This window comes from Apis mellifera, linkage group LG7 (genome assembly GCF_003254395.2).
Source record: "Apis mellifera strain DH4 linkage group LG7, Amel_HAv3.1, whole genome shotgun sequence".
Classification (NCBI taxonomy): Eukaryota; Metazoa; Arthropoda; class Insecta; order Hymenoptera; family Apidae; genus Apis; species Apis mellifera.
The window spans coordinates 12932129-12949673 of record NC_037644.1 but is presented as its reverse complement, the minus strand read 5'-3'; the positions used below and the strand labels follow the sequence as shown (position 1 = coordinate 12949673).

At 35.3% G+C, this 17545-nt stretch overlaps 1 protein-coding gene across 6 annotated transcripts in view; it reads left to right on the top strand.

The window, feature by feature from the left end:
- LOC408914 (BAI1-associated protein 3) overlaps nt 1–17545 on the top strand; it is a 124688-nt gene that overhangs the window by 17729 nt on the left and 89414 nt on the right. For 2 of the 6 annotated variants that reach the window (XM_026441775.1, XM_026441771.1), the window contains exon 1: nt 3735–4134. The exons of 1 other annotated variant lie outside the window; for it this stretch is intronic. The gene's annotated coding sequence lies outside the window, so the exon portion shown is untranslated. Of the gene's footprint in view, nt 1–3734; nt 4135–5544; nt 5565–17545 lie in introns of those variants that run through there. 3 more of the 6 variants (XM_026441776.1, XM_026441774.1, XM_026441773.1) reach the window with 2 other exon arrangements.

Genomic DNA, 17545 nt, shown 5'->3' with positions numbered 1-17545 from the left:
AGCAGAGGAGCCAGCTTTGCCAAGAATGGAATTATCGACCGGTGGTCAGACTACAAAGGGATAATTTTCTTTTACCATTTGAATAGTCGCGCGCATTTCTATAAAGGAAACGTATATATATAAAATCGAAGTACAAACACGATTGAAACGAACGATTGTCACCCTTTGATCGGAAATTTCATCGTGGGGGCGGCGAACCGAGCGAAACGAGTCGGTGGGAATCGCCGATTGAAAATCGGTCGAAATCCATCCACTTCGGCCTCCACTCCTCCTTTTGCAAACGAACGTGTTTCTAACCGCATCGAGCTTTTACCCCCCTTCGAGGTTGGGCGCGCGAAATCCGTATCGCCGATTGGTCCGATTGGGTCAATAAACGATTTCGCTCGCGTTTCCAGCGTGTCAACAAATTACCGTCCGATTCTCCAGCGGATTCGATACTCGGATGGAATATTTGCGTCTTATCTTATCCGCGTTTAAGAAAAGGGTTGCGTCTATCGAATCGGTGGATCTTTTCGAGTTTACTTTCGGCCATTTTATATTTCAAGGAGGGAGGGAAATGAAATTTTTTTTGAAAATTGGAAGGAGGAAGGAAGGAAATGATTAAGACTGTTTGCCAATTCTCGATATTTCGGGTATTTTCAGATCTGATCTCGTTTGTAAATTTCTTATCTATAGCGAGGAATCTATAAGATCTTCGGAAATAACTTATCAATAAATTGACTATTTATAACTTTACCAATTATTATTTTTCCAAGAATTTTTTGATTAATTCAATCACGAATTATATTTATTATAGAAACATTAATAAACTTTATATATAATGAATTTAAAGTTGTTTCAAAATCTAAATATCAATCTAATATTATTATTTTTATTAGACTTATACTTTATATTATAATTGCTAACATTTTTAGTCTAATTCCCTATGTTTTTACATTGACAAGACACATTAACATTATGATTTAGATTTTTAATCTACTTAATTTATAATAATTACATTATATTTCTAAGTCATTTAGTTCCATTAAATTCACCAGTATTTTTAATAAACTTTATAGTAATTATTGAACTTATTAGATTAATTATTCGACCATGAACACTATCAATTCAGCAAATTTAATTTCAGGATTTCATTTAATTTTAACATTATTAGGAATTTTTATTAGAAATTTTTATATCAATAATTCAAAGATACGTATTTTCAATTCTTTTAATTTTATATTTTTCTGAATCAAATTAAGTCATTTAAAAAAGAATAAATGAAAAAAAACTTTCCATTTCATATAGTTACAAATAGACCTTGACCAATTATTTTATCATTTATAATTATTTAATCGGTTCTTCGAATCTTCTTTTCCCTCTAATTCTTACCCCAGTTCCCTCCCGCTCTATTTTCTCATCCAAACTATTACCGGTTATTCGTTTCGTCTTAGAATTTGCGTTATCACAGCGTCGAGCCAATTTTCCTCCGTTCGAACTTGTATTCCGATGAGCCGAGAGTTTTCTTTTTCATCAACGTGGCGCGCGCTATTCTAGAAATGCTTTTCTAGAGTAAAGGGAATTTTTATATGTATCCGTGAATTTTTACATCAATATTCAAATTTACAATGTCTTGGAAAAGTGCGGGGAAAGAAAAGGTGTCTGAAATGGCGAGCACGCGTTTTCGTGCCCGATAACAAAGGACAATTTCTTCTCGCCCACTTCCTTAAAATTATCACTACTCAACGCGTTGAGAATATCAAAGACTCTTCTCCTTTCTCCACCTTGCTCTGTAAAACGCTATGACAAATTTTTAGCGATCCTTTCTACAGGACTGGAGGACGCAAGAGCACGAATAATTTAAGGATAATTTCTGATCCAGCTTATAAAATATCATAGGCAGATGGATCCTTTGAAAACAAGAACTAGAAGACATGAAAGTGAAAATTTATTTAAAGATAATTTTTGATACATTTATCCTACTCGTTCTTATAGAATATCATAGACAGAGTCTTCAAAAAAAATATATGAAAATACGAATAATTTAAAGGTAATTTATCCAGCTCGTAACACTTATAAAAAATATTATAGACAAATTCTTCAAAAAAGAAAAAACTAGAAGACATAAAAATACGAATAATTTAAGGATAATTACTGATTCTTTAATAAAAGCCAGAAGATAGTAATTTGAGATAATTTCTGATACATTTATCCAGTTCAACACTTATAGAATATCATAGACAGATTCTTCTTCAAAAAAAACTAGAAGACATAAATTAGAAGAATAATTTAAAAATAATTACTGATTTTTTAATAAAAGCTGGAAGATACAAAATTAAGAATAATTCAAAATAATTTCTGATACATTTATCCAGCTCGTAACATTTATAGAATATCATAGACAGATTCTTCAAAAAAAAAATTAGAAGACATAAACTAGAAGAATAATTTAAAGATAATTACTGATTCTTTAGAAAAAGCCAGAAGATACAATATAAATAATTCTTGATAATTTTTGATACATTTATCTAGCTCAACACTTATAAAATATCATAGACAGATTCTTCAAAAAAAAAAATATAAAAATACAAATGATTTAAGGATAATTAATTCTTTAATAAAAACCAGAAGATATAAAAGTAAGAATAATTCGAGATAATTTCTGATACATCTACCAGCTCGTAATACTTATAAAATATCATAGGCAAACGAATTCTTAAAAAAAAGAACTAAAAGACACATAAAAATAATTTAAAAATCTATCCATCTCTAACACCTTCACCCTAACGCAACATATGATCCTAAGAAACTCTCGATTCCTAAACAAACTTTCCTACAAACGACTATTTTGCCGGAAAATTATATTCACCCTTCTCCACCTTCGCCAATAATCGAATTACACGTTATCAATCGCGACGACGATGGATGGTGGTATCGTGGTATCGAAAGTTTCTCAGTGGATCTAGCCGCGAAATCCACCCTTATACACATACATACATACATACACACACATATATATACATCCAACGATTGGAGGGATAGCGCGGAGTTTAACGCGATCCCCTCGAGGGGATCGCGTTCTCTGGATCGCGATAAAATTGGCCGGTTGATCGTTGGCCGACGATCGTTGTGCGGAGAAGGCAGGAGGCGCACAGGTAGGCACAGTTAGGGAGGACAGGCAGGGGCCAGCCTTCGCCAGGAGAGGAGCGTAGGTGAGCTGAAATAGATCGATGGACGTGGTGCGCACGCAAGCACCTCCGGTTGTAACCCCTGCAGGGAGACAGAGAGAGACAGACAACGAACGCTCGTAGGTAGGGTGAGCGAGGGGAGGGAGGAGAGGCGAGCGAAAAGCGAAATTACGAGAGAGAGGAGCATACGTATCCTCGATCAAAAGGATCGAAAGAAGAAAGAAAACTCTTAAGGAAAACAGGGATTAAAGGAACGAAGTGAAAGGAAGATCGTTGAAGGAAGAATAGTAGAAATTGTCAGAATGTCCCCAAGAAGAAGAGAGAGAAAGATAGAGTAAACGTACGCAAGGACGAGTGGTGGTAGAAGAGAGAATCTGGGGGTTGAATACGCGTCGAGTTGGGAGGGAGGAGTGGTGGGAGTGGGGGAGGAGCGTGTAGGGGTATGGCAGGGCGCGAAAGGGAGACGGAGAAACGGGCCGGCCGGGTTATTGGAGGAGGGTATTGGGGCAGGGGTGGGATGGAATGAGCGGGAGGAAAGGAGACGGAGAAAGACGGGCACGCGACGGTATCTCACCTGTTTGCCAACCCGCCAGTCTGGTTTACGCGCCCGGTCATCCGCCGGCTCTACAAGTGGCTATCCCAGATTTCCACCTTACGCGCTGCTCGCTCCTTTCTCTCGCGTACGCTCACTTTTTTCCCTCCTCTTTTTCCTCGCTTCCTTTTCTTTCCTTCTTTCTTTCCTTCCTTCCTTCCTTTCTTTCGTTCCTTTACGTTATATTCTCGATTCTCTTCTCTCGCGTTCGATTTCTCGCCGCGTGAAAAACTCGTCGAGTCGACTTCAACTTCGACAAGGAGGGTGGACGAACTCGCGTTCGCGCGAGGAGGAGGAGGAAGAGGAGAAGGAGGAGGAGGAGGAGGAGAAGGAAGAGGAGGAGGAGGAGGAGCGTTACGGATGAGAACGGAAGTGGTGAGTAGTTGGGAAAAAGAAGAAGAAGGTTCACCGCACCTCGAAACCTCGAGTTGCTCGCGAGTGATGCGAGTAGGGTGGGTGGAGTGGAGCGAGGGATATCGATTCGCGATCCTTCGTTTCGTTTTCGAACGCGTCTCGTTTCGGGGGCAGGAAAAAGTGGTGGTGGACAAGCACGGATACGGCGTGGATCCGTGGCGGTGGTGCTTTTGCGAATGATCGATTTTTCCTTATCGAAAAAAAAAAAGAAGTCTGTTTAAGAAGAGAGATCATCTCTCTTCTCTTCTCTTCGATTTTTCGTAACGGGTTCGAATCGTTTATTATTCGAAAGTGTGAAAGTGTTTCTATGTTCCGATAATTTTGTCGTTTCCTTCCACGAAATGTTGAGATCCTTGATCTAAGACATCTTTCGCCTATCATCTACGTTCACTTAATTTTAAAATAACTCTCCTTTTTTTTATTCGAGGAAAGAGAAAAACGAAGGAAGGATTTTTTCGCGAATAAAAAAAAAAAAAAAGGTGACGAGGCGAAAGGGTGTAATCGTGTGTGCGAAATTGTGCCCGACCGTTCGATGGGGGGAAAAAAGAAGAGAAAGTTTCAACCCTGATTTCGAAGGTCGGGGGAGGGATCGCATTTTTAGAACATGGATATTCGATTTTTAAATAAATACCGAACCTGATCGGAGATGGGTTTTTTTTTTTTTTTCTCTCTCTCTATTTGCTGCCTCGCGTCCTCGTTCCGCATATATACAGTCTGCTTTGATACAAACTTCGCTCGCTTCATCGATGTAGATACGTATTTGTTGACAAATATCGCGCAGAAATATATCGGATAAATGTATCGGGGAAACGATCGAACCTTGTGAATTATCGATTGCGCGAGATCCCTCTCGAGTTACAGGATATTATCGATTCCCATCCGATTATCGTATCGGATTTTCATTCGTTACTTTAACCCTTTTTTTCGTAGATCGGCAAGATAAAATATCTTGGAACAATTTTTGAACAAAGATTGATAGAATTTTTTTTCTTTTTTTTTTTTTTAGAATCTCGTAACAAGTGGTTCGTACGTTTTGGAAAATTCAAGTTTCTTTTTTTTTTTCTCGAAAAATTAATTTCGAATCGTCGAATATTTTCAACGTGGAAGAGGATGTCAAGGTTCGTTATATCCTCGAATTTAATTATACACGATGTATATATATATATATATTTGAATATGAGTTTTTTCGATGGATCAAAAGAATGTGGGTCATTGCAGTTGGTTAATTAAAGTCGTGGAAATTATCGTAAAATCGTACGTGAAATTGCAAGAGTCTTAATAAGGAGGATCAATCGTACCTTCGAATACGAAGATCAATAATGATTAACGATGATGGCTTATTATCGAACGAGATGGATTAATTTAACCGGTGGAGTTTGATTCGTCGCAAGGTAAACGAATTCTTTGGCTGTTCTTACCTAAAAAATTATTATTAAAAAAAAAGGATCTACATCTCGGATTATCATATCCATGGACGAAAGGATAAAAGTAAAATTAAAAAAAGAGAAAGAGATCAAAATTTAACACATCCGCAGATAAAAAAAATTATTTCTTTTAAAAATTTCTCTATAATTCGCTCGACCAATTATTTATTATTGCTTCAAAAATTCACCCAACCATATATATATATATTTATCATTGGTAATTTAATTCGTCCACCCCCGCGTGAAATTTCAACGTGAAAACAGAAACTAACTTTACTTTGTTAGCTCTCCTATATCACGGGGTGCAATCGCGTAATAGTATCTAGCTACGTATCTACCTACGTATTCCAGGATTCCAGAGAGGGGAGGGAGGGAGGGAGGGAACTCTGTCATCGTGGTTCAAACGCGGTTCAAATGCTAATCGCCAGCTTTTTGCTTATCCACCAATTATTTCCAGTTATTTCGGCTTGTAATTTCCTCCTAACGATGCGTGGACAAAGGGCGGGGTAACAACTCTAAATCAACTTTAACTCCATCGCAAATAACTTCTTCTTTCTCTTATTCTTTTTTTCCAAATTCAAGATTTTATTTCTCTGACTCGTCGTCGTCCAATTTTCACGATCTTCCAAATTTTCTTAAAATTTCCAAATTTAAATCTTCAGCATGCAGTGGCTTTCTAAGCTGGAGAGACGATTCTCGAGATCGACATATCGTTCAAAATCGTTGCACAGGAAAACTGTCACAGAAGTAATGGTAGATAAAAGGGGGAAAATATTTATTTGCATACGTGATAATTAATTCGCTTTTGCTCTTACGATTCGAGTTCCAATAAGCGACAAGAAAGTCATGGTTTGGCTAAGTTTACAACGTTTTCACGAAGTAAAATTGCTACTACTTTTTGCAGATATTGACAGAACTGTGATCAACGACGCTAATATTCTTTCGATTTTTAAGAGTAGCTTTCTCTAGAGGAGATACATTTGCATCGAATTCGAATTTGATGAAAAATTACGATGATGGAAAAAAGAGGAACTTATTTACACATTTAATATATCATCTCTTAATTCTTAGGAATCAGAAGAAAGAGTTGGTGAAAAAGAGGGAAAGATTCTCGCTACTTTTTCAAATTTATCTTTTTAAACTATTTTCCCATTTTGTTTTAATTGGCTAGTGTCAAGCTATAAGTAAATTTTGTCGAGATATAATTTTGGGATGGAATTTTAATAGAGAAAAGTCGAGAAAGCTCGAAGATCGAAAATAAGAAAGAGAGAGAGAGAAATATACATATCTCTCGGTTTCGTGCAGTTTACGTGATCTGGATCGATCATCATCAAGGAACGAAACAAGGAACGAAGAAATTTTGGTCGGGGATATAAAACTGGAGCGGAAGGAAGACACAAGTTGAAAACTATTGATTAATTTCTCTTGAACGCAACGGCCGAGAGGAGTGTGTGTTGCAAAGGGGTGGTGAATTTATCTTTCCAAACTTTCCACTTGGCGTGGATGGCTCGTCGATCAATAACCAACAAAACCAAGAAAACAACTTGCAGAAATTAGAATCTAACTCGGTTGAAATTTATAAAAAGGGGAGATGAAAGTATTATTGGTGGAAAAGTTGGCCGAATCTTTCTTTTCCTCCAAGAGAAGAAAATCGAAAAATATCTCGAGAAAGATTTTCTTCAGCTTCGAAACAATTTCTCAAATAATTTAGATGTTCGTTATAGAATATATTCGAGATCTTGGAATTTTTATAAATTTCATCAATTTTTACCAAAAGCTTTTTAGCAAAAGCTTTATTTATTGGTTATACAAAAATAGAGTACTCTATTTTCTATTATCCTCTTAAAAATTCTTTGTACGTGTAATTGCAAGGATTAGCTTAATTATCATAAAAGGAGATCTTTAATTAGAAAATTAATTCGTACATTTACATTCTCACCAACCAACGTCCTCGTACGTACTTAATTCTCCAATGAAATATTTCTTTCCGCAAAGCAAAGAAAAAAGAAAAATAGAAATAGAAATAAAACGTAACTTCTATATGTTTTAAATATCTGCATAAGATATGAAACGAGCTTTTTCTTTTTCTTTTTCCTTTTCTTCCTTTTTCCTTTTTGCCATCAAAACTGAACGGTTCGGTTATTTCGTACTTTTCCAAATATGTATATATACATCGAAGCCAGTAGTTAATATCACAGCGTATACTTTCCAATAAACGGCCACTGCCGGTCATCGAAATCGATGCAAATGAACCGTTTATTCGTGAAAATAATGGCGAACAATGGAAGGAACCTAATGCCTCCTCTAATCATGCCTTTCTAACTCCTTTCGTGTTCCCCCTCCCTTCAGAAGTGAATTATTTACAAAAATAATTCTCGTGCCGAGTGTTTAAAATTAGCCACGACAGATTTATTATCCCTCAATTTGCCTAATTTGCCTAATAATCGAGAAATTTAAAATTTCCTCTCGAACCCAAGGTTTCCGGAAATGGTTCTTCCATGAATATTTCTAAAATTTCGAAATACGAAAATAAGAAAAATCCTCGTCCTCTCTCCAACTATTCGAGCTGATAAATCGACGATTCGATTAAGATTTAAAATTAAAAAAGTAGATTTCACAAAAGAAGTTAAAAGTATTTTAATTTATTTGGGGAATTCGAGTATTCTTATCCCTCTCGAAAATGGAACGGAAGCATCCTCGAGTAAATTAGGATTTGTCGTTAAGATCGGGATCAAGATCTTCCTGGACGAAATCTGTTCTCCAGATTTTGCGAATCGAATAGGAAATTTGGTCGAGAAGACGAATCCGGTTTAACTTTCGTTTCAACGTTGACGCGACGCCGTTGAAAATTTAAAGCGAGCCTGTTCATTGCGAGTAATCCGCGGCGTATTAATTCCGTGGGCGATTAAAATTCAATGGTAATTACAAATTGAAGTGCGTAACGTGGGGTGAAGAGCAACTGGCTCGTGTTTATCCGTGGAGATATGGCGAGTGAAATATCAATGGTTGAAACAATATTTAAGGGAACGACTGTATGGGATATTTACTCGTTTCACGAGATTGATACGTTCGCCGCAAAAGTGTCGTGCACGCGATTATTTCGCATAGAAGAACGGAAAGGAAAATGGAACAAGACGTTTAGAAGCTTTAGAAAAAAAAAAAGAGACGAAGAGCTCAAGATTAATGGGGAGAAATGATTAAAAATGATTCTGATACAGCGTGGAAAAGCGTGTGTGGAAACGCGAATCGATTTCGCTTGGCTTGGTTGCATCCGCCTTTCGATTCGGATCCCGCGGTAATCTCTTGTTGACCTGAACCAAAGATCTCGAGGAAAGAATGGAGGGAAGCTATTACTTAATGTTTCGAGCCTTTCTCCAATCGTTCTCTCCCCCTCATTCCTCTCCCCCATTCTCCGTGCAATGGAATCTCGAATGCTTGGAAAATAGTGTATTTCGAATATTTCTTCTCTTGATTCGAAATATCATAATTTGTTTCGAAAGTAGTTTCATTTCGGTTGAATCTAAATTATTCTTTCCTTTTTCTTCTTCTTTCAATTTATAATCCTGATTTTAAACCTAGAAACGTTCAAATTCTTGGAAAATAGTATATTTCGAATATTTCTTCTCTTGATCCGAAATATTATAATTTGTTTCACCTCGAAAGTAGTTTCATTTCGAATCTAAATTATTCTTTCCTTTTTTTTCTTCTTCTTTCAATTTATAATCCTGATTTTAAACCTAGAAATGTTCAAATTCTTGAAAAATAGTGTATTTCGAATATTTCTTCTCTTGATCCGAAATATTATCTTCCAATTTGTTTCAATTTCAATCGAAAGTAGTTTCATTTTGGTCGAATCTAAATTATTCTTTCCTTTTTCTTCTTCTTTCAATTTATAATCCTGATTTTAAACCTAGAAACGTTCAAATTCTTGGAAAATATTTTGAATATTTCTTCTCTTGATCCAAAATATTATCTTCTAATTTGTTTCAATTTCAAATGAAAGTAGTTTCATTTCGGTCGAATCTAAATTATTCTTTCCTTTTTCTTCTTCTTTCAATTTATAATCCTGATTTTAAACCTAGAAACGTTCAAATTCTTGGAAAATAGTGTATTTCGAATATTTCTTCTCTTGATCCGAAATATTATCTTCCAATTTATTTCAATTTCAAATGAAAGTATTTCATTTCGGTTGAATCTAAATTATTCTTTCCTTTTTCTTCTTCTTTCAATTTATAATCCTGATTTTAAACCTAGAAATGTTCAAATTCTTGAAAAATAGTGTATTTCGAATATTTCTTCTCTTGATCCGAAATATTATAATTTCTTTCGAAAGTAGTTTCATTTCGGTCGAATCTAAATTATTCTTTCCTTTTTCTTCTTTCAATTTATGATCCTGATTTTAAACCTAGAAACGTTCAAATTCTTGGAAAATAGAGTATTTCGAATATTTCTTCTCTTGATCCGAAATTTTATAATTTGTTTCACCTCGATACCAGTTTCATTTCGGTCGAATTTAAATTATTCTTTCCTTTTTCTTTTTCTTCTTCTTCTTCTTTTAATTTATAATCCTGATTTTAAACCTAGAAACGTTCAAATTCTTGGAAAATATTTTGAATATTTCTTCTCTTAATCCGAAATATTATTTTCCAATTTGTTTCGAAAGTAGTTTCATTTTAGTCGAATCTAAATTATTCTTTCCTTTTTCTTCTTTCAATTTATAATCCTGATTTTAAACGTTAGAAATCCTCGTTAGAAACGTTCAAATTCTTGGAAAATAGTATATTTCAAATATTTCTTCTCTTGATCCGAAATATTATAATTTGTTTTATCTCGAAAGTAGTTTCATTTCGGTCGAATCTAAATTATTCTTTCCTTTTTCTTCTTCTTTCAATTTATAGTCCTGATTTTAAACCTAGAAACGTTCAAATTCTTGGAAAATAGGATATTTCTAATATTTCTTCTCTTGATCCGAAATCTTATCTTCTAATTTGTTTCGAAAGTAGTTCCATTTCGGTCGAATCTAAATTATTCTTTCCTTCTTCTTCTTCTTCTTTCAATTTATAATCCTGATTTTAAACCTAGAAACGTTCAAATTCTTGGAAAATAAGGTATTTCGAATATTTCTTCTCTTAATCCGAAATATTATCTTCTAATTTGTTTCAATTTCAAATGAAAGTATTTCATTTCGGTCGAATCTAAATTATTCTTTCTTTCTTCTTCTTCTTCTTTCAATTTATAATCCTAATTTTAAACCTAGAAACGTTCAAATTTTTAAAAAATAGTGTATTTCGAATATTTCTTCTCTTGATCCGAAATATTATAATTCGTTTCATCTCGAAAGTAGTTTCATTTCGGTCGAATCTAAATTATTCTTTCTTTCTTCTTCTTCTTCTTTCCTGATTTTAAACCTAGTTAGAAACGTTCAAAGTTTCGTGGAAAATTTTACTTGGGTTCGTTCGAAAGTTGATTCTAAAAAATTATATTCCTTATCAATGTATCTCCCGATCATTTTAAATTTCTCTCGCCGGGAAACGAATCCACTTTCGATCGATTGGATCGGGAAATTACACTTGGTAATTCCCTTTTATGCGTTTCGCGAAAGAAATAAGTTTTCAGTTAATAAAACTTTGAAAGACTCGGCCTGGCAAAGTTTCACTTACTTAAAAACGTTTAAAAACGTTGCTCTACGTTATTATTTCCACCTAATCCACTTTCGAAACGAAATTTATGAAAATTTCCTCAACGACCAATCATTATATATATATATATATATATATATATATATATATATACATATTACATGCAAAGCGACGAGTGTATCCGACAGCTATCCAAAGAGAAACTTCTCAAACCTTCGTTTCACCTTCGCAATTTAATATTTCCACTCGGTCGCTCCTCTGTTCAATCGTTCCTCGCGGATGACGAGCCGTAACTGTAATTATTACACGTATTATCGCGCGGTTTTCCAAGGATTCGTTCGTTCCATACGAATCCGTGCTGGAAGCCTCTTCATCTCGCGCGCTGAACGAACGAGAAAAGGCGCGCTTTTCACCCTTCGAGATATATAAACTGGTCTGTGAAAGAGAAAGAAAAAAAGTTGAATTTCATTCGTTCGACGACTAATCCAATTCTTTTCTTTTTCTTCGACCAATCCCGAATATTTGCCCAAATGTCCAGCGAGAAAACTTTCAGTTGATTGTTAAAACTCTGATTGTCAAACGTCCATGTGCTTAGAGGTGAGCAGTGTGTGTCGATGGTTCCATTACTTGGAAGCCTCGTTCGGAGTTCATCCGATTCACCTGTTCGCAAAATTTACCTTTATACGCGGGGAGGGAGTTTCCATTACCGTCCACGATGTGAAAATTAGTTTTAACGCGTCGACGGCCAATCTTTTCCCATTTCCGTGACCTTTGGAAAATTCGTGGCCTCGTTTCGAGGGTGATGGGCTCGAGTCCCGTCGATTCGATCGCAAGTTGCGACGAGAAAAATGTGCTTCTCGTCGTCGTTTCATCCTCGTTTGTCTTCTTCGCGAGAGGAAGAGATCGTCGACGTGCGTGTTCGATGAAAATTGAATCGAAAGGAGGGATCGATGTTTCGTTGTTTCATTCTTGTCTTCATTTATCTCTCTGGTTCAAAAAGATGTAAGCATGGAAAGATTGTCGTTCGAAGAGAAATCTATCGATCGATGAAGTTACTTTCTCGAGAAGAAAAATTCAAATTTGTGGGATTTGTCTGAAGAGAAACACACTATGAATTAATTCCTGGTTTGAAGAAGTTTCGTTCTTTTTATTTGTTTCTCTGATTTGAAAGATTATCGTTACATCAATTTTTTGATTGGAAGAAAAATTCAAATTTCTAGAATGCTCGATTTCCCTGAAAAAAACATACTTTGAATTAATTCCTGATTTGAAGTTCTTTTCATTTATCTCTCTGGTTTGAAAGAATGTACGCATCGAGCTTGAAAGATTATCGTTACATCAATTTTATGATTGGAAGAAAAATTCAAATTTTTGGAACGCTCGACTTCCTTGAGAAGAAACACACTTTGAATTAATTCCTGATTTGAAGAAGTTCTTTTCATTTATCTCTCTGGTTTGAAGGATTATCGTTAGATCAATTTTATGGTTGGAAGAAAAATTCAAATTTCTGGAACTCTCGATTTCTCTGAAAAGAAACACATTTTAATTCCTGGTTTGAAGAAGTTCTTTTCATTTATCTCTCTGGTTTGAAAGATTATCGTTACATCAATTTTATGATTGGAGGAAAAATTCAAATTTCTGAAACTCTCGATTTCCCTGAGAAGAAACACACTTTGAATTAATTCTTGATTCGAAGAAATTCTTTTCATTTATCTCTCTGGTTTGAAGGATTATCGTTAGATCAATTTTATGGTTGGAAGAAAAATTCAAATTTCTGGAACTCTCGATTTCTCTGAAAAGAAACACATTTTAATTCCTGGTTTAAAGAAGTTTTTTTCATTTATCTCTCTGGTTTGAAGGATTATCGTTACATCAATTTTATGATTGGAGGAAAAATTCAAATTTCTGAAACTCTCGATTTCCCTGAGAAGAAACACACTTTGAATTAATTCTTGATTCGAAGAAATTCTTTTCATTTATCTCTCTGGTTTGAAGGATTATCGTTAGATCAATTTTATGGTTGGAAGAAAAATTCAAATTTCTGGAACTCTCGATTTCTCTGAAAAGAAACACATTTTAATTCCTGGTTTAAAGAAGTTTTTTTCATTTATCTCTCTGGTTTGAAGGATTATCGTTACATCAATTTTATGGTTGGAAGAAAAATTCAAATTTCTCAATTTCCCTGAAGAAAGAAAGAAAAAGAGAAAGAGGAAGACAATTTACGTTACCTGAAGAATCTGAACCTGAATTAATTCCTTCTGGTTTGAAGAAGGGTTGAGAAGTTTCAGTTGGAGAAATTTGAAAAGCGTCGAATGGGTATGGAACGACATCACCTTCTCGTTTGGAGGGATGGAAAGGTTTGAAGTTTAAGGAAAAGGGGGCGAAGCGAATCGAACGAAGGCAAAGAGTGGAGAATTTCTTTCGTATGTCCGATTTCGGGACCGGGTCGACGTGACCTAAATTGGAAACAAGAGAAGCCCGCTAACTCGACTAACTCGAAACGAAAACTTTCCTCCTAACTTTTTCATATCGCGTGATGCACACTGTTTTGGATAACGCGGAATATTTCCTTTTTTTTTTTTATTCTCAATCAAACGTGTATGAGATTACCCGCGAGAGGGTAGTTTAACACGAAACAAATCTTTGGGAAGATACGCTTTTTAATTCAACTTTAAATTCTGCTTTACACCGTAAAATTAATAACGAATTAAGGAAATTCTTCTACTTCTTTTTATAAAATATCCCTTCGAGGATGAAATCGGTTAATTTCTTCGAAAAATTTTTAAAACTCGAAACAAAATTTCAAATTCTAAGATATCTTTTTATCACAAAATAAATTGCAATCCATAAAAACAAACTTCATAACCAAGTATAGTAAAATTATATAAAATCAGTCGAGAAAAGAGACGATGTAAAAATATCTTATTTGCGTAATTTTCAAATTTTCTATCCATACAAAATCCTATCCTGCGATACAAAAGTTGTACGCTTCACCGAGGTGGAAACGCGTGAAAGAATATAGAGATCGTTAAGCACCGTTTATGGCGAATCGTTAACACCACGAGTTTATCGTGGCAAGTTCACTTTCGAGATTAGAATCTCTCTCTCTTTCTCTCTCTCTCTGAATAATTAAAGGGTGAGCGTTCGAGGAACCCTTCCGTCGCGTTTTTTTTCTCGAATCGTGACGAGGACGTTAGCTCGATAATTGGGCGAGGACGTGACTCCGGAAGAAACTCCTCTTTGCCCTGGCTTAATTTCGTTCCACGAAAGAACGAGATTACTAGCCCTCGAGAACTTCGAGGGTCGGAATTAATCAATCTCGAAAGATCGATTTCACTTCGATCGAAATATAAAAGATCGCGAGAAATAGCGTTTTTGAAATTGAAAGAAAATAAAAAAAATAAAAACTTGTTCGAATTATTATTACTTTCTCTTTCTACGAACAGCTCTATTTTTTTTGCTTACAATTCTTCCCTTTCACCGAAAGTTTAATGGAGAGAGAGAATAAATGATTGTTTCATCGAGCCATTTCTCCTCTTCCACCATTAATATTCGTTAATATCGGTCGAGCGAATATTCAATCGAAAGTGTTTGCCACGAAAGGGAAAACGCGTCACAAACGTCAAATTTAATAAAATAGATTCGTCGGAATTGGATGTTTACAACGGAATCGAGGATTTAGGTACGATGATTAAGGGGATCTCTGGGGGACGAAGGCCTCCCCTGTTTAATCCACGCGCGTTTCAATACGTTTTAATAATTCCACCCTTGCTAAATTCGCTGAAACTCAGAGAAAGAAAGAAAGAGAGAGAGAGAGATAAATTAATATCAAAGCATTTGAAATATATAATTTTTAATTTAGAAAGGGAGGGAGACGCTTATTACCTTAAAACGTGTAATCATAGTCGGAAAATTTTTTCACCAAATATGAATTTTGTGCAAAATTTTCGAACGAACGAATTCCACTCGTTTCTCTCGACATTTAATTTTTCCAAATATTTCGTTTTTGTTCTAACTCTTCTAACCGTAGTAATATTCACCGTTATGTGCTCCTATTATTACGTTTTTTTTTTTTTTTTGATGAACGTTGTTTCTTTCGATAAAAAAAAAGTTTCAGAAATTCTAATATTCGAGAGTACCAGTCGAAAAAAACTTTGCAACTTCTCCTAAACTCGTTGAATTGGCCAAGTTGAATAACGTTGAATGTGATAAACCTTGGCTTTCACGAAACCTTCAACGTTCGCCAATTTCCTCGATAATCTCTTTTAAACCTCGCTCCAACGCTCATTTAATAATCCGCCTCGAAGACGATCTTGTTCAACTTGAATTTTCGAAGGAAAGCGTTACATCGCTCTGAGAGAGAAAGAAACATACTCTTTTACAACGTTCTTCCTATTAAAATCATGAAAAGTGGGCTCCTATTATAATTTATAAATAACACATCTCCGCAATTTCTTTTCCCGAATTCTCGCGTATTTTGAGAAATAGAAATGATCAATTATCGTGAAATTTTTGCTCGAAAAATCTTCGCAATCCTCTTCCCAATTCATATTTTATTTCGAGCAAATATCTTAAGCCTAACTTATTACCCGTTCAATGTTTCAAAATCCTTGGTTGCTGCGAAAAATCTTCCAAAAAAAAAATCTCCACGCATTTCATCCTCCTGAACACGTAACAGAAACGCGTCGTGAAATCCTCTCGAATTGCGCTCGTATTTTCACCGCGTGAATATCCCTCCTCCCCTTCTCCCCCTCGTCAAAAATAGTTCATTAAGGGAGAGAACATCGAGGTGGCATCTTGCAGGTGAATAGTCGTGTATATATATACGTACACATATGTACATAGTATATATCGATCGCAGGTCGAAGCGAACGTTTTAAGGGTGTGCACCCCGTGGAACATAAGTTTAATCCGATTTATCCGCCCTCTCAGCGCGATCAGAATGTTAAAACGAATATCCGCGTTCCTTCTTCACGTCCTCCTCCTCTTTCTCCTCTTTTTGGGAAGGATTCCTTTTGGGAGGAAAACTCGAACAAAAGCACCGAGTGGCAAAGTTGGAAGGAGGGGGACACCTTCAAAAATTGTTCAGGGAAGATTTGGAAAAAGATGAAGAAGAGATTCTAATTTTTTCTATTCCAATTCGAACGAAATTCAAGATTAATGATAAATGAAGAATTATTTGGAATTATTTGGAATCAGAAGTAATTTTTTATTCGAATAAGAAAATCTTGCGAGTTAGATTTGGAAATGGATGAAAATGAAAAATTCGACGGAATTTAATCGCGTTGATTAAAAACATCTCATTGTACGTAAAAGTTTTATTTTCGTCTCCGTTGTTACGAGCTACAAACTCGAGGCAACTGTTTTAACTTCCTAGCGAAAGAAAAAAAGAAAGAAGGAAGGAAGGAACGAAACCGATGTTCAAACTCAAGGATAGGAACATGGTGCATCCTCCCCTATCGTTCCCCGCTTAATTACCGCCAAGCTTTTTGCTAGCGTTTAAAGGGCGAGTTAATTAAGCTTGCACCGATCTTGTCGGATAAAAAGAAAAGAGAAAGGAAACAGGAGAGAATTGGCCGTTTTCTTCAACGAACGATTAGTAAATTCCGGCTGACTCAGTCAGATACTTGGCGTCTTTTCTCTTTTTTCTGAACGGTGGGAAAGCTTTTTCTTTGCTGGGTGATTCGAAAGAGAAAAATCGATGGAAAAGCTCGAGGAACAGGACATTCACGCGTGTTGATCGCATGCATCAACTTTTCTTTTCTTTGATTGATATCTTCTTGTTGTCTTGCTTTTAAAATATTAACGACTCGTTGGAAGTGAAATTAAAGTTCGAAAATGATATTCCTTTCTCGATATATAAATTATGATTTTTATTCTCGATCAATTTTCAATTTCGTTTCTTTTCATTTGTTCGTTTTATTCGAATAAAGTTTCGTATGCCTTTCTTAGATAAAATATTGAAAATCTTCTATATGATTCACAATTACAAAAAGATCCTTCTTAAACAAGGAAAGGACAAATCTTCGATTTCGAGATATCGAATATTCAAATTCGATAAAAAATTTCCTATTTTTCTTCGAATCGAAATGGAAGAAAAAGCACTTCTTTGCAGTTAATGAACACGTTTGACATTTTTATAATATCGATTATTAACAGATACTAACACATTTTTTTATTTCTAATAAAAATTGATTGGAAATAAAAATTTTTAAACAGAAGACGATGGTTTATCGTATTTACGGTGATTAATAAGCGTAATTCAATTTTCCAATTCGAAGAAGATTGGCTCGACAATGCCCGGTTTAA